The sequence below is a fragment of the Schistocerca gregaria genome, chromosome 1, assembly GCF_023897955.1.
Source record: "Schistocerca gregaria isolate iqSchGreg1 chromosome 1, iqSchGreg1.2, whole genome shotgun sequence".
Taxonomy (NCBI): domain Eukaryota; kingdom Metazoa; phylum Arthropoda; class Insecta; order Orthoptera; family Acrididae; genus Schistocerca; species Schistocerca gregaria.
In genome coordinates this window covers 230,194,155-230,213,163 of record NC_064920.1, presented here as the reverse complement: position 1 = coordinate 230,213,163, position 19,009 = coordinate 230,194,155, and positions in this window count along the sequence as shown.

Below are 19,009 nucleotides of genomic sequence, written 5' to 3'. Positions count from 1 at the left end.
ATATTTTATGCAGGTAATTGCTTACAGTGATGGTTCTGCAATCTTGTGATCATACAGTAAAGTGTGTTTCTGCCTATGTATTCGCAATACGTTACAATTGTGTATGTAGAGGGTCAATTGTCACTTCCTGCACCAAAAGCCAATACTCTGCAGGTCCTGCTGAATTTCGCTACAATTTTCTAGCGTCGACACTTCTCCGCATACAACAACATCATCATCCGCGAGAAGATCCATGAAGCTTCCGACGTTTTCTACTAGTTCATTCACCTATATTGCGAAAAGTAATGGTCCCATACACTCTCTTGGGGCACGCCCGAAGCTACATTTACGTGTGAAGACTTCACGATGATATACTGTATTCTGTTTGCTGGTAGAGTGTCCCAGAGATGCTGAAAAATCTGACTGGAAGATGCTTGAAGAAAGATTCGAACTACAACGCGGAGGCCTATTTGATAAGTTCCAATAATCAGTACTACGTGAGGAATGTAGACATGTATTACAGTCTCCAACGTTTCACTCCCGTAAAGACTGCGAGACAAGATTAGACTAATTGCAGCGCGAACGGAGGCATTTAACCTGTCATTGTTCCTGCGCTCCACACGGGAAGAAGCTCTGGAAGAGGTCAGATGTGAAGTACCCCGCCCGTGTACTTCACAGTGGTTTGCAGAGAGTACATGAAGATGTAGAAGGACATTGCCATGACCTGTAATGTTAATAGAAACTGAAATAGTGTGTTAGATATGTTTCGCATCGCTCAGTTAATCACTAGCAACTGATTGTATGACCCTACTCGAAGCAATCTGTGCGTGAACGTGCATAAATCAATAAAACTGTTTTTGATATGTATTTTGTAAAATAGCAGGAATGGTAACAGCACCTGAGGAGCCGGGTGCGCCGCTTCGCTGTGAGTATGAAATGAGAAAGTAGCAGCCCCCGCAGTCGCCTCTGCCGAAAATTCTGCCAGAATCTGGCGTTCCTGGCACCGAGCCCCGCGCGTTCATTTGTTACTGCAACAACAAACATGAAAGCAGCGTCGCGACTACGTAACGGCTCAAATGCGGCACGTCCGGTGTTGGCCCTTTTGCAATAAAGCGTGCTATCCTGTGGCGCTATGGCGGCGAAACAAAGCTCGGTGTCCATTACAGCGTATACTCCGACATTCTCTGTGAGGAAATAAAAAGAAGCGTGTTTCATGGTTACATTCGGACAACATTTGTGAAGATGAACACAACTAATCGCCCACATGTCTGAAACAGTGCGATTTAAGCGTTAGCTACCAACGATTTTCAAACATGTTGATGTCAGTGCACGTTGATTAATACTGGCCACTGTTTTTCAAAGAATTTACAAACATTTCCGTGCACTGCTTAGAAAGCATATGGACGACCGTCACTTAGGATTTGGCCGTTCACTTCTTGTGCACATTCATTCATTGCAAATACACTGTCCTGTCCCGTTAATGTGACCACCTACAGTGAGAGACGTCCAGGAAGATGGTTAATGAGTGTCTCGAAAGTACCGACACGGATGTGGCTCCATGCCGACTTCAGCGCAATGGTCAGTTGCGATGGGTTTCTCGGTTACGTATCAATGAGGCCCGCCAGGTTGGCCGTGCGGTGTAAGGCGCGGCTTTCAGGGCACGAATTTGTCCGGCGGGTTTGTGTCGAGGTCCGCTGAGCGGGCCAGTCTGTGGATGGCTTTTAGGCGGTATTCCATCTGCCTCGGCGAATGCTGGCTGGTTCCCCTCATTCCGCCTCAGTTACACTATGTCGGCGACTGCTGCGCAAACAAGTTCTTCTCATACACGTACACCACCATTACTCTACCACGCAAACATAGGGGTTACACTCGTCTGGTGTGAGACGTTCCCTCGGGGGTCCACTGGGGGCCGAACCGCACAATAACCTTGGGTTCGGTGTGGGGCGGCGGAGGGGTGAAGTGGACTGCGGTAGTCGTCGTGGGGTTGTGGACCACTGCGGTTGCGGCGGGAACGGTGCCTCTCCGTCGTTTCTAGGTCCCCGGCTAACATAACATACGTATCAATGGCGCGAAAAGTCCGATCGACGCGGTCGCACGGATACTCGATTGGGTTTAAATCCGAATACTTCAGTGGCCGGGGGCGTACGGCAAATTCATCCTGGTGCTCTTCGTATCAGGCATGTGCACTGCGACCTATATTCAAATGGTTCAAAGGCCTTTAAGCACTATGGGACTTAACATCTGAGGTCATCAGTCCCCTAGACATAGAACCACGTAAACCTAACTAACATAAGAACATCACATACATCCATGCCCGAGGCAGGATTCGAACCTGCGACCGTAGCAGCAGGGCGGTTGCGGACTGAAGCGCCTAGAACCGCTCTTCCACAGCGGCCGGCTGCGATCTGTGTTATACGTTGCATTGTCCTGCTGGTAGATGCCATCGTGGTGAGGAAAAACAAACTGTATGTATCGGTGAACATGGTCCCCAAGGATAGATCAGAATTGCATTGATCTATTGTGCTTTTCATAACGACAACTTTACCCTGGGAAGGGGCCGTGAAAACATTTCCCAAACCTTAGCACCTCCTCCTCCAGTCTGGACCCTTCTGACGATTGCAAGCTGTCTGCTTTCTGACGTTTCACGCCGGTTGAGCATAAAACGTGATTCATCTGTAAAGGCCACCTGTGGCTACTCACTGGACTTTCAGTTGCAGTACTGGCGTACAAATTCCAGCATTCGTCGCTGCCGAACAGCAGTCAGCTAGGGTGCGTGAACCAGAAACCTGCTGCGGAGGCCCATTCAGACAACGTTCGCTGAACGACCATTGAGGAGACATTTTTGGTAATCCCTTGGTTCATTTGGGCAGTCAGCTGCTCAGCAGTTGCACGTGTGTTCGCCCATACGCATCACAGGCAGTCGTTCACCCCTGTCAGCTATAGGCCGTGGTGGAACACAATTGCCGCGGCGCCGGTTTTGGTTAGTGCCATTTTGTGATGCAGTGTATAATTTAATCACGACGACACGCGAACAGTTTACAAACGTAGCCGTTTCGGAAATGCTTCCACCGTTCGCCTAACATCTACATCGTACTCAGCAAGGCGCCTAATGATGTCCTTTTGGATGTCAGTTTCCGCATTACGACGACTGCACTATTCCTTCCCTACCGCCGTCCAAGACGCTTTAAATACACTGCTAGCCATTGAAGTTGCTACACCAAGTAGTGACTGGCGTATTGTGACGAGACAGTTGCTAGGCCACCATTGATCAGACGTTTTCAATTGGTGAGAGATCTGGAGAATGTGCTGGCCAGGGCAGCAGTCGAACATTTTCTGTATCCAGAAAGGCCAGTACAGGACATGCAACATGCGGTCGTGCATTATCCTACAGAAATGTAGGGTTTCTCAGGGATCGAATGAAGGGTAGAGCCACGGGTCGTAACTCATCTGAAATGTAACTGTTCAAAGTGCCGTCAATGCGAACAAGAGGTGACCGAGACGTGTAACCAATGTCACCCCATACAATCACGCCGGGTGAAACACCAGTATGGAGATGACGAATACACGCTTCCAATGTGCTTTCACCGCGATGTCGCCCACACGGATGCGACCATCATGACGCTATAAACAGAACATGGATTCATCCGACAAAATGATGTTTTGCCATTCGTGCAACCAGGTTCATCGTTGAGTACACCATCGCAGGCGCTCCTGTCTCTGATGTATCGTCAAGGGTAACGGCAGCCACGGTCTCCGAGATGATAGTCCATACTGCTGCAAACGTCGTCGAACTGTTCGTGCAGATGGTTGTTGTCTCGCAAACGTCCCCATCTGTTGACTCAGGGATCAAGACGTGGCTGCTCGATCCGTTACAGCCATGCTCAAAAAATGGTTCAAATGGCTCTGAGCACTATGGGACTTAACAGCTGTGGTCATCAGTCCCCTAGAACTTAGAACTACTTAAACCTAACTAACCTAAGGACATCACACACATCCATGCCCAAGGCAGGATTCGAACCTGCGACCGTAGCAGTCGCGCGGCTCCGGACAGCGCGCCTAGAACCGCGAGACCACCGCGGCCGGCTACAGTCATGCGGATAATATGCCTGTCATCTCGACTGCTAGTGATACGAGGCCGTTTGGATCCAGCACGGCGTTCTGTGTTACCCTCCTGAACCCACCAATTCCATATTCTGCTATCAGTCATTGGATCTCGACCAACGCGAGCAGCAATGTCGCGATACGAGAAACCGCAATCGCGATAGGCTACAATCCGACCTTTATGAAAGTCGGAAATGTGATGGTAAGCATTTCTCCTCCTTACACGAGGCATCACAACAACGTTTCACCAGGCAACTGCTGTTAGTGTATGAGAAATCGGTTGGAAACTTTTCTCATGTCAGCACGTTGTAGGTGTGGCCACCGGCGCCAGTCTTGTGTGAATGCTCTGAAAAGCTAATCACTTGCATATCACAGCATCTTCTTCCTGTCGGTTAAATTTCGCGTCTGTGGCACGTCATCTTCGTGGTGTAGCAATTTTAATGTCCAGTAGTTTACCTTCCACTGCTAGTGCTGTGAGTCGTTATTTATAGCACGTTGACTTCGAGCACAGGTATGGTAGTATTAAAGTGACTGGACCGTGTAGTATTAGCGTTCTTAGATATTGGGTGCCTGGTGGTTCGTGTTTTGATTGGCTGATGCAAGTCTAGATGCAGTTTTCTCTGCGGGGACGCTAAGGAGAGGAGAGAAGCGAAGATTTTGGGGAACTCTGGTATCAGATTCCGAGGCGTACGGGCTCTCCGGTTCACTCTCCAGCGGAGGAAGACGATGCCATCAAATTCGAAAGGGTACAGAACGCTGCCTTCAGACGTTGACCTCGACCTTCGTTTGGTAAGCGCTGCTTCGCTGGATAGTATATATGGAAGTTTGAGTGGCCGTTCTAGACGCTGAAGGGATTTTATGGAGAGCCATGATTTAGTCAGTTCTACGCCAATGATACCGTTAGTTCTTTTATTTGATTCGCGATTGGACGTATTTAAACCATCGAATGAATCGTGTTTACACGTTTCTGCAACGTTGCTCATACAGTGCCAGGTGCAGGCCAATAATTTCTTGCTTGTCTGATATACGTCCCCTTTATATAACAAAATCAGTGCAAATGTTTCTAAATCTGGCAGAAAACCTTGTAGACAGGGTAACCACAGCCGTTACTAACCATTTTGTGGATTAAGAAGCCGCTTCAGCTATATTCAATCTTTCTATCATCAGATCACAAACGGTTTCGTGCCACTGAAAACAACATCCTCAGGTAGCTTCAGTATAACAATGAATCATGGCAGACTAACAGATTCCAAAATACCCACTAATATGAAAAAATTTAAAGAACTTTTAAAAGCATATAAGGTAGAGAACATTGTACTCACGTAACTCAGCCGGACACAGGGATCCAATAGATGGTGGAACCTAAACAAATTACATCTCGGTAATCCTCTGATGACGATGAAGTCCCATACTCCTTAACAGAGCGTAGGGAACGATGTGGGAGACCCGCACCGCCGTACTACGCAAGATCGTGGTGGAGGTGGTTTGCCATTACCCTCCTCCAACCGTAATTGGGATGAATGATGACGATGACACATCAACACCCAGTCATCTAGAGGCAGGTGAAAAATCCCCGACCCCGCCGGGAATTGAACCCGCGACCCCGTGCTCGGAAAGCAAGAACGCTACCGCGAGATCACGAGCTGCGGACATAACAGGAAGGTAGATAAAAATCCATATGGTCTAAACAAATTACTTTCGTTAATCTCCTGGAAACAAGTAGGTACATAAAATCCATATGATATTATCTACAGACATATGTATGCTTGATTTTTTTCACGCTTGCGGAAACAATCAGTCGCTGCCTAGGCGTTGACAACTGAACACGTGTAAATGATAGACGTAGAATTTTTTGTTGTGAGCAAAATGGCAGAAAAATGGAATATCATTATTGCAACAAGTTTTATTTTAAGTAGAAACAATCCCAAGAGGCGACAAGTGCTTGGAGACGAAGCAATGGGTTCCACAAATATAAAATAATGGCACAACTGCTTCAAAGATGGGCGATCATCAGTGAAGGACGGAACACGTTCAGGTAGACATCCACAAATGATGTTGGTATTGATCACATAAGGACCCAGGTGATGCAGAAAATACGAATCACAACCAGGGAACTTGTGGACGAGGTTAAAATTAGTATTGGATCCATTCAGTCCATTTTAACGCAATATTGGGACCTCAGAAGGATCTCTGGAAAAACTGTGACGAACTTCGTTTGGAAATAGCACAGGACATGCTGGATACTGTGAACAGTAATACCAGCTTTTTTAACTCAGTGATCATTGGGTGATGAGTCTTGGGTTTATGGGTACGACACAGAAACAAAGTTCCAGTCATTGAAGTGGAAGCATCCATCATCCCTGAGACGTAAAGAATCGAAGCAGATCCACTGCAATGTGTAAACCGTGCTGACAGTCTTTTTTTAACTAAAAAGGTGTGACCTGTCACGAGCATGCCTCAGAACGGACTACTATCAATAAGGAATACTGCCAAGATGTCCTGTATCGCCTTCATAAAGCAGTGAGCCATAGACAGCCGGACTTTTTGCCAGTGGATAGTTGGCACCTTCACCACAATAAAGCACCCGCTCATTGTTCACCATTAATTCAGAGGTTTTTGACCAGAGACAACATGGCTGTGGTTTGTCAGCCTCCCTGTTCCCCCGACCGAGCACCGAGTCACTTCTGGCTTTCCCCTAAACTGAGAAAGACTCTGAAATGGACCAGTTTTCCGAACACGGAAGACATTGTGCACAATTCGACGGAGCAGCTGCAAATCGAAGCTTTCTAGCGATACTCGTAGCAGTGGCAGCAACTTCGCGATACGTGTGTGTAGAAGCTGAAAGCGACTACTTTGAAGGTGAATCGTGTCAAACAAGTGTATTTGAATAGAGAATGGTTTTATAAATAAAAGTATACCTTTTGGAGAGCCCTCGTATAAGTTGAGCAGAGAATAGAAATAATTTGGGCTTACCAATAAACGTTTCCAGTTAAATCCGTGGCGCAGTAAGACGTGTAATTTGCCTCGTGCGCTTCATATAGCCAAGAATGCGTAGATTCAGGCTTCTGCTGTGAGCGTGTCTTCGCCCGACGCTGCGGAGGCTCCGAGAAACAAAGACGAGATGTCTCCACATTGCACAGTGGTGTAAGGTTATTTTACATGCAGGCATAATTCATTTGGCTATAGAACACTGACATGATATCAGTTGCAGACAAAGGACTACATAAAAAATAAATCGACAGATTCTGGAGACCGTGTAAAGGGAGATTACACTGTTAATGTAAATAAACGTTACCACTGATACATTCGTTGTTCATTTCGTCCCTTCCTTGACGCTTCCGTGGTACCGCACGTGTGGTCGTGGTCAGAACCCACAAGCACCTGGCGATGTACGGAGCTCCAGACAAATTACGAAACATACATCCGCCGATTTAATTCTTCTTCCTCTTCTTCTTCATTTTCTTATGCCTTTGTCTCGCATCGGTGCAGGGTCGGCTTCGTTATTTACAGATTTTTCGTGGCTAATGTAAGGGGTGGCCGGATGCCCTTCCTAAGCACTTATTTAAACTATGTGAAAGTAAGAAGTCATAATTACTGAATGACGGTATTCAGAGTGTTAATAAATGCAACATAATATATCTGTTTTGAGTATATTGTTACACAGAAAAATGAATTATTACTATACATTATGAATGAAAACACACAACACTGGTGCCATACACTACAATATTTATTATTTATTTCACAAACCCTTGTTCGGCTGTTACGCCATTGTCAGGTACAAAGATAAAATGTTCACCAAGAACCGACGGAACAGTCGATCAGTGCAATTACCATACACAATTGTGTTATTAAGTACCTTTATAGGAGAACCAAATAAAGTGGCCTACTGTTTCTCAATACTTTTGAACCTAAAACATTAAATACGTTCAGTATTAAATATATAATTCTTAAGTGTTCAGAAAACTGTCCTAAGTTCACACAAAAATGAACGCAAAATAAATGACTGGCCACTTGTTCACAAAACAAAAATTCATACATAAATGAATACAAAACGTGTTACAAAAGATGGCACTTCTGCCGTAGGCTACGTCTTCAGCTAATTATAAAAGACTTTCTTCTGTAGATCTGTAATGTACTTCACTAATTTCTTCATATCACCTTTCTTCTTCTCCTTGTTAAGAGAAATTTCCTGACATTTACTTCTGTTTGAGGTAGCCTGAAGTTCGTATTGGGAAAAAAGGGTACTGGCATTCACTTACGTAACTGTAGGGGCTTCGAGTCCTCCGATATAGTACTACTGCAGTGGTACTCACCTGAAGATGGCCATAAGACTCTGCGCCGAAATATCGCGGAAGGACGTTACTGACATCCGGCAGTTCTCCCGTGTTTTTATGGAACAATCAGTACGCCGGGAAAACTTTAAACGTCACATACTTGCCTTTTCTTTTCTGAACAATATGGCATACTGAAAAGTAATCTAGCTTACCTTCCTTTCGTTTTTTTGATTTACCGCTATTATTTGAAACTTCATGTTCTGAGCTGCTCATTCTGATATTAACTGCGAAATAGTTAAAGTTCACAACAGAACTCACAATTGGTTCAGCATGATTCCACGCCGGTCACACATTTATTTCTCAAACGTCACGGCTTCTGGAGTCGTCCGCTATTAGAAACAACCCATTTTAGTTCCAATCGATGAAAATCAAAACCGACAAAATCTGCACATTTTATATATTTGAGGATTTATCGTCTTTTAGTTGTAAGCGATTCCATTTAAGGGGCGATCGAATGCCCTTCTTGTCGCACCCCCTTGGTGGCGAAGTCGCCTAACGCTGTTAACATTTTCTGCTTAAATACCTTTACAGCATTTGGTTTCAGAATAGTGGAGCACATAAATTTAAGGTACGAAAGATCTGATTTAGATTCTCTTTGTAACGCATACAAAGAGATTTACGAACAATCGCTAGGTCACGCTTCTAATTTTACTGAAGTGCATGTATGAAACTACACTCCTGGAAATGGAAAAAAGAACACATTGACACCGGTGTGTCAGACCCACCATACTTGCTCCGGACACTGCGAGAGGGCTGTACAAGCAATGATCACACGCACGGCACAGCGGACATACCAGGAACCGCGGTGTTTGCCGTCGAATGGCGCTAGCTGCGCAGCATTTGGGCACCGCCGCCGTCAGTGTCAGCCAGTTTGCCGTGGCATACGAAGCTCCATCGCAGTCTTTAACACTGGTAGCATGCCGCGACAGCGTGGACGTGAACCGTATGTGCAGTTGACGGACTTTGAGCGAGGGCGTATAGTGGGCATGCGGGAGGCCGGGTGGACGTACCGCCGAATTGCTCAACACGTGGGGCGTGAGGTCTCCACAGTACATCGATGTTGTCGCCAGTGGTCGGCGGAAGGTGCACGTGCCCGTCGACCTGGGACCGGACCGCGGCGACGCACGGATGCACGCCAAGACCGTAGGATCCTACGCAGTGCCGTAGGGGACCGCACCGCCACTTCCCAGCAAATTAGGGACACTGTTGCTCCTGGGGTATCGGCGAGGACCATTCGCAACCGTCTCCATGATTCTGGGCTACGGTCCCGCACACCGTTAGGCCGTCTTCCGCTCACGCCCCAACATCGTGCAGCCCGCCTCCAGTGGTGTCGCGACAGGCGTGAATGGAGGGACGAATGGAGACGTGTCGTCTTCAGCGATGAGAGTCGCTTCTGCCTTCGTGCCAATGATGCGTGTTTGGCGCCGTGCAGGTGAGCGCCACAATCAGGACTGCATACGACCGAGGCACACAGGGCCAACACCCGGCATCATGGTGTGGGGAGCGATCTCCTACACTGGCCGTACACCTCTGGTGATCGTCGAGGGGACACTGAATAGTGCACGGTACATCCAAACCGTCATCGAACCCATCATTCTACCATTCCTAGACCGGCAAGGGAACTTGCTGTTCCAACAGGACAATGCACGTCCGCATGTATCCCGTGCCACCCAACGTGCTCTAGAAGGTGTAAGTCAACTACCCTGGCCAGCAAAATCTCCGGACCTGTCCCCCATTGAGCATGTTTGGGACTGGATGAAGCGTCGTCTCACGCGGTCTGCACGTCCAGCACGAACGCTGGTCCAACTGAGGCGCCAGGTGGAAATGTCATGGCAAGCCGTTCCACAGGACTACATCCAGCATCTCTACGATCGTCTCCATGGGAGAATAGCAGCCTGCATTGCTGCGAAAGGTGGATATACACTGTACTAGTGCCGACATTGTGCATGCTCTGTTGTCTGTGTCTATGTGCCTGTGGTTCTGTCAGTGTGATCATGTGATGTATCTGACCCCAGGAATGTGTCAATAAAGTTTCCCCTTCCTGGGACAATGAATTCACGGTGTTCTTATTTCAATTTCCAGGAGTGTATCAGCGGTATCAAAATTTTGTAATGCTCGATCGTTTACCGCTTGCTGCTGGAGATGTTGTTCAGGCTGATGTCACACAGTTTCAGGAACTAGGCGCCATCCCATGGGTTTCGATCATTCAATTGGCGACGCCTATGATTGTCACTGAAAAAACTAACGGGTCTTTGCGTATTTTTGGCGATTTTGAGGCAACTATCAATGCTCAATCAAACATTGAGATCTGTAATGTGCCATGCCCAGAGAATTTGTTAACCAAACTAGCCGGAGAACACTATTATTCAAAAATTGTTTGGCAGGCCGGAGTGGCCGAGCGATTCAGGCGCTACAGTCTGGAACCGCGCTACCGCTACGGTCGCAGGTTCGAACCCTGCCTCGGGCATGGATGTGTGTGGTGTCCTTAGGTTAGTTAGGTTTAAGTAGTTCTACGTTCTAGGCGACTGATGACCTCAGAAGAAGTCCCACATTTCTCAGCGCTATTTGAACCAAAAATTGTTTTGAAAGACGCTTATCTAAAATTATCCATGGATTTTAATACCTACTCCGAACTTTTCTTTCGTTTCCATTACTGCATGCTCAATATACACATTAAATAGCATCGTGGAGAGGCTACAACCCTGTCTCACTCCCTTCCCAACCACTGCTTCCCTTTCATGTCCCTCGACTCTTACTACTGCCATCTTCTTTCTGTACAAATTGTAAATAGCCTTTCGCTCCCTGTATATTACCCCTGCCACCTTCAGAATTTGAAAGAGAGTATTACAGTCAACATTGTCAAAAGCTTTCTCTGAGTCAACAAATGCTAGAAATGTAGGTTTGCCTTTCCTTAATCTTTCTTCTAACACAAGTCGTAGGGTCAGTATTGCCTCACGTGTGCCAACATTTCTACGGAATCCAAACTGATCTTCCCCTAGGTCGGCTTCTACCAGTTTTTTCCATTCGTCTGTAAAGAATTCGCGTTAGTATTTTGCAGCTGTGACATATTAAACTGATAGTTCGGTAATTTGAGGTTCACCGATGACATTGTAATTCTGTCAGAGACAGCAAATGTCTTGGAAGAGCAGTTGAACGGAATGGACAGTGTCTTCGAAGGAGGGTATAAGATGAACATCAACAAAAGCAACACGTGGATAATGGAATGTAGTCGAATTAAGTCGGGTGATGCTGCGGGAATTAGATTAGGAAATGAGACACTTAAAGAAGTAAAGGAGTTTTGCTATTTGGGGAGCAAAATAACTGATGATGGTCGAAGTAGAAGAAGAGAAATTTGTTAACATCGAGTATTGATTTATGTGTCAGGAAGTCGTTTCTGAAAGTATTTGTATGGAGTGTAGCCATGTATGGAAGTGAAACATGGACGATAAATAGTTTAGACAAGAAGAGAATAGAAGCTTTCCAAATGTGGTGCTACAGCAGAATGCTGAAGATTAAATCGGTAGATCACATAACTAATGAGGAGGTATTGAATGGAATTGGGGAGAAGAGGAGTTCGTGGCACAACTTGACTAGAAGAAGGGATCGGTTGGTAGGACATGTTCTGAGGCATCAAGGAATCACCAATTTAGTTTTGTAGGGCAGCATGGAGGGTAAAAATCGTAGAGAGAGACCAAGAGATGAATACACTAAGCAGATTCAGAAGGATGTAGGCTGCAGTAGGTACTGGGAGATGAAGAGGCTTGCACAGGATAGAGTAGCATGGAGAGCTGCATCAAACCAGTCTCAGGACTGAAAACCACAACAACAACATATCTCAAATTTCTGTTAGACTGCGAATTACCACAGTTAGTGGTCTTAAATACGCCATTCAGCTTGTACCAGTAATAGTTTACCGTTTTGGTTTGCTAGTGTCCCAGCCATATTCCAGAAATACTTAAGCTCTTGTTTCACGGTATTCCACTTTGCGTCAATTATTTGGATTATGTCATTGTAACAGGGGGTCGCATGTGGAACACCACACTAACCTTAAATACCTTTTCAAATGGCTCTTGGATAACACTGTGAACTACAAAAGTGCAGTTTTTCATTTTTTAGCTGGGGCACATCCTCAACAGCAAAAGTATCACTCCCACGAGCGATCACGTTGACACAATAACAAACATACCTTCGTTCGCTAACCTCGAACAGTCATTTCTCAGCAAAACGACATGTTGTGCAAAGTTTTTACCCTAAGCAGCGCAAATCGCATACCTACACAATCAACTGCACAAAAATGGCGTCAAATTTGTGTGCTCAGCTTCCTGCCAAGTCTATTCAACACCTTAAGGATTTCTCAAAGCACTGCAATACAAAATGCTACATACACTGGACCTGCGGTTGACGCTCACAACAGATGTGTCCCAGTAAGGGATTACGATGGTTTTGTCCCACAAATTGTCGAACGACTTTGGAAGACCAATAGCCTTTGCCTCCAAAACACTAACAGCGACGCAACTACGCTAATCATAAATTTCGAAGGCGGCTCCAGCAATAGTTTACGGTATAAAGAAGTTTCATGTGCATTTGTATGGCAGCAAATTCCACTTATTAACCGATCACAAAATATCGATTTTTGGGCACCAGTCATAGGTCACGGAAAACACAGCGTAGCGTCCACAGTGTTGGGCATTATTTTTAAGTGGGTTTAACTACGAAATTCACTTTTGCCCAACATCTCAATGCAGACGCTACATCTCGCCTTTTCATTGTCATTGACACAGACTTCGATCGCCAGGATATGGTTTATTTCAGGCTCGATCAGCACCTACCACAAACTATGGACCAATTCCTGCTGATAGAATGCAAGACTTAGTCCTGTGCAAAGTTTTGCCAACAGTGCAGTTCAGGTGGCCAGAGCACATATCAGACCATGCAGACTGCCATTTCGTAACTATTTTGTGATGCGTCATAGGCTCAACACCACAAACAGCATCTTAACATTGGCCACAGACGATTCTGAATGCCCCCTTTCCAGCCCTGCATCCTCCAGTTTCTCCATGCCACACATTGGTGGACGACGTGCATGAAGGCTTTAGTCTGGAGGCATGTATACTGGCCCAGTATTGATGCTGAAATCGACCCCATGTGCCGCTCCTTTCGTGCCTGAAACCTAAACCATGTGGTCTCAGCACAACATTCCTCTCAATAGCCACTCCAAGAATACTCATAAGAGGGTTGAAATGGCTCTGGGCACTATGGGACTGAAAATCTGAGGTCGTCAGTCCCCTAGACGTAGAACTACTTAAACCTAACTAACCTAAGGACATTGAGCCGTGGTCGGCTCACGTTAATGCCGTTTCTCCTTTTGGGCATTTTGTCACCATCGAGTGGCGTTATTCATCCCTCAGTTACTATCTGAACGAGTTGCTCACTTGCCTCGGTCAGTGGCAGCAGCAGCGTTTATCGATACTAGTACTGCTGTAACTTCTTTGGTGTGGCAGTTATATTTCCGTGGCATGGTTTGTGTGGGGCAGTTGGTCGGTTGCGGCGGAGCAGCGAGGAAGTCTCTGAGGCGTGTGATCGAGCCGGGGCCACTGGCGGCGATCACGCACCGTTGGAGTTGTGTGGCACAAGCTGCGAGAACTGCTAAGTTCGTCGGCCACCGCACCTGTGTACTGGAGTTGAGTAATCTGTGAACCTGCCATGACAGCTCAACCGTTGTGACATCTCTTCGTTAATTGCTGGTTGTTGCATCCTGGGCTGTCCCCGCAGGCAGCAACGTGATGGTGCGTTGGAGTCGGCGAAATTTTGCAGTCGTCTCCCTGTATGGCGTTTAACCTTCGAAGTAATTATAATTTATTAGTGAAGTGCACCAGCAGTATCTTCTGCCTTGCGGCCGTTAACGTTCCGGTTACGTGCCCTGGTCGTTAGTGTAGTTTTGCAGCAGTGTTTTTTTCCTCGCCTTGTTGATGTTGTCCGGTACGGTGCGTAGTTCGTAGTTAGACAGCCTGGTGTTGTTCTCTTCTTCTCTTTGAGTGTTTATTCTGCCTTTACTGTGTTTATACGCCAATTATAAAGACACAATCCTGCTGTGATCCTCGCCTTCACTGGTATCTTTGGTTGTGATGCTGTTGGTCAGGTGGAAGCGAATTGATTAGGCAGTTGGTTGGTTTGTCAGCCATCCGTAGGTCGTGCTGCAACCCGGTTGTTTAGTGTTACGCTTGGCTGTCTGTGTCACCCAAACTGTGGTTCGAGTTTCCTGACCAGGCCGACCCTTGGAACACTTCTGAGCACCACTGTTAGTTGTTTATGATCGTCATTTTATTTGGTCGCAGGTACTGAGCCAGGCTTTCAACCGTGTATTAATATTGTCCCTTTTATGTTCAGTATATGGCCTTCAGCCGAATTTCATGACAACTTTAAAATTAGGCCTTCAGCCGCGTTTGTTTCAGAGTCTGTGGCTTTAATGTGTAAATCCTTGTCTGTAACGTTTCTCTTCAGTTATTTTGAATTCTTGAAACGGCCTCCAGCCGTGTTCTGTAAATGTTTAACTTGAGGTTGTCTCTAATTATTCTTGCGTAATTGCTTGGGCCTTCAACCGACAATATACTTCAATCACAAGATACTTCAAGTTTTCTTCTTTAAAGTCTCTCTTTTATTATGAAAAAAAATTTTTTTAATTGGTCTTTCAGCTGAAGAATTAACTTGATCTTCCTTAGTATGACCTTTCGCCGGAATTTTTAAATGCTTGGCTTTTAAAGAATTTCCTTAGCTGATCTGAAATATTATTTCGGCTTTTAGCCGAGAAGATATTGAAATTTTTAAGTAAGGCCTTCTGCCGTTACTCTAAATCCTGGTGTTTTAAAAGCAATTATTTAAACTTATTCTGGAGAAGTTAATTGGGCCCCCAGCCGTGAATTGATCTTTGTTGTTTTAAAGAGAGAACTGTGCATTGGTTTAAGGAATAAAGTTGTGTGTGTTCTTGTATAACTAGCAGTAATTGACCTTGACCCCTTTCCACAACCTGATCTGCTCTGTCCTGCGAAACCAGATTTCAGACATCACACACAGCCATGCCCAAGGCAGGATTCGAACCTGCGACCGTTGCAGCAGCGCGGTTCCGGACTGAAGCACATAGAATTGCTCTTCCGCAGCGGCCGGCCCATAGGAGGGTGTATACACTGATTTTGCCAGACCATTTCAGGGAGCTATGTGTTTCTGATGATGGTCGATGCTCTCTTCAACTTCCCCTTGTGACATGGATGTCGTCCACCACTCATGCTATCATATCATCCGTGTGTGACAGCAGTCCACAGTCCACATCATCGTAGTTTGAGGCTTTCTGTCAGTGCAGCGCCACTGAGCACCTGACCACCATCCCCTTGCACCTAGCTTCCAACGTAGAGGTCAAGTGGATGATTGGGATGTTTGAAGCTAATTTTTTAAAAAGAGGTGGAGCCCCTCCAGGCCTTTGCTAGCTTGATGACCATCACAAAAAGTTCTATTGTCACCTCCACACTGTAGGCTTCACAGGATGCAGGTCTGTGATGTTGTCTGTATGTCTGGGCCTGATCACCCACTAATACAGTCTCGTCTAGGAGAGAGCTGACAGAAAGCGATTGAATGGTAGCAGCTTTAAGGGCAGAGAGGAAAAAAGCGCAAGGGCAGGTACCACAGGGAAAAAACCCTCTGTGGGCAGGTAGTACAGTTGATGGGTTTACGCCAGCGGCGACAGTTCATGCTTAGGTCTTTGCAAATGTTAATGGAGTGATTACCTTTATATTTGGTATCTGACGAAGTCAGTGTACCTATAACATACTAAGCGGTTACCTGAGTGGTCAATTTGACTATAAAATTGGCCATTTGTTTTCTGGAGTTGTGTGAGGTATGTTTATATCACGTGTATTTGGCTTCCCTTTTTAAGCCGTCTAATTTGCTTTATGAGAACAGCTGCTGGTGCCAGTCAGATTTGCTGTAATACAGAGGTTCGCCAAGAAAACGTTGTTTGTGTGCTCAATTTAAACCTGCAACAGGTATTAATTTTCCCTATACAAAAGTGTTTTTGAGCGGTTATACTTCAATCTGTGGTTGTGATCATAGTTCGTCAGATTCAGGATGAAGAGGTTGTCCGAATGTCTTTAGTTCCTGTACAGTCCTCCATGAGAGTATCACTTCAAGCTCAGACGTGTAAGGCCTTGCTGGCGACATTGACCGAGGATCGTTCTACAGCTTCGTCACAATGCACCAGTCCATCAACGTCAGCAGCTGTTTGATATCGCAACTGATCACAATCTCATGACCTGCCACCGAAACCAGCTTTAGCTGTGACAGCAGTCACCAACAGCATCCCCACACCATCCTAGCGGCCACCTTTGACAAGTAACCTGACATCTGGCAACTACCCACCGTTCTTTGCCACCAACTCACTCGTACAATCTATACGCTCATTACACATTCGAAAGCAAGCATATGAGTGGACCAGAGTGTGTCCAGAAGAGACCATGCCGCTCTGTCTCTTGGCGAGAAGACCAGTCACGCCTCCCACATCAGCCATTCTCGACCCTACGTGCCGATTAGAGGGGGGATATACACTCTAAGGATAGAAAAAAAAAGACACCCCGCAAAGGAATTATCCGGAAATCGGTAGATGTGATGAACATAACAGACAAACATATGAGTACGGTTACAGAAAAATTGGATAATTTATTCACGAGAATGCTGCATTGTGCTGTAGGGCCAGCCGGAGTGGCCGACCACTTCTAGGAGCTTCAGTCTGGAATCGCGCGATCGCTACAGTCCTGCCTCGGGAATTTATGTGTGTGATGCCCTTAGGTTAGTTAGATTTAAGTAGTTCTAAGGGACTGATGACCTCAGATGTTAAGTCCCATAGTGCCCAGAGCCATTTGAACCATTTTGTGCTGTAAGTGTGCCCCACATAACAACCAAAGGGGTCCTGCTATAAAATGAAATGGTATCCCAGGCCATCGCTCCTGATTGTCGAGCAACAAAAAAATGGTTCAAATGGCTCTGAGCATCAGTCCCCTAGACTTACAAACTACTTAAACCTAACTAACCTAAGAACATCACACACATCCATGCCTGAGGCAGGATTCGAACCTGCGACCTTGGCAGCAGCGCGGTTCCGGACTGAAGCGCCTATAATCGCTCTTCCACAGCGGCCGGCTGTCGAGCAACAGACAGGTTGGCATCACACCACCGTCTGTGGCGTCTCCAGACATCGCCCCGACCCGGAATATTATCAACTGGAGTAGAATCTCTTCAGTGATGAGTCACACTTCGAACTTAGCCCTAATGACTAGCAAGGACGTGTCTGAAGATGCCATGGACAGCAGCAGAGTTCCAACCTGAATGTTGGTCGCTTCACAGCCCAACAGCGAGGAGTGATGGTTTGGGCTGCTCTTTTCATAGTAGGGCGTCTTTGGTTGTCATTTGCGGCACCTTTACAGCACAGTGATACGTCGACGATATTATACCCCTCGTTTTCTTGTCCTTCTGGGCAAGCCATCCTGGGCGTACATTTGAGCAAGATATTGCCTGTCCGCACACGGCGACAGTTTATATTAATTGTCTTTGTGATTGCCAAACTCTATCTTTCCCAGCAAGGTCGCCGAATCTCCTCCTAAATGAGAACGTTTGGAGCATTATGGGCAGGGCACTTCAACCAGCTCGGGATTTTGACGATTTAACTCGCCAATTGGACAGAATTTGGCACAATATCCTTCAGGAGGACGTCAAACAACTCTGCCAATGAATGCCAAGCCGAATAACTATTTATATAAGGGCCAGAGGTGGACCAACACATTCACTTGCTCAATTTGTGAAGAGTTTTCCACTTGAATTAATCTCCAATTTTTCTAAAATTGTAGTCATTTGTTCAAAGAGATTTCGGGCTTGAAGCCGGTCGTCGTAAACTTCATTGCACGATATTTCGGATGAACAACTGCCAACAATCTTCAGGTGAGCCGAACGAGGACTGACGAAGACGTTGTCCGCTCCATCTTATATAGTGCGCTGAAGGTACTGCCGCGTTCGGCTCACCCGAAGATGGCTGACAGTTGTCCAGCCGAAATATCGTGCAGTGAAGTTTACGACGACCGGCTGCAAGCCCGAAATCTCTTTGAATAGTGGATTCGCTGGGAAAATTTCAAATTGTAGTTATTTGTTTGCCTGTACAGGAACATCACATCTACTGAAATTTCCTGGCAGATTAAAACTGTGTGCCCGACCGAGACTCGAACTCGGGACCTTTGCCTTTCGCGGGCAAGTGCTCTACCAACTGAGCTAACCGAAGCACGACTCACGTCAGGTAATCACAGCTTTACTTCTGCCAGTACCTCGTCTCCTACCTTCCAAACTTTACAGAAGCTCTCCTGCGAGACATGCAGTTCGAGTCTCGGTCGGGCACACAGTTTTAATCTGCCAGGAAGTTTCATATCAGCGCACACTCCGCTGCAAAGTGAAAATCTCATTCTGGAAACATCCCCCAGGCTGTGGCTAAGCCATGTCTCCGCAATATCCTTTCTTTCAGGAGTGCTAGTTCTGCATGTCTCGCAGGAGAGCTTCTGTAAAGT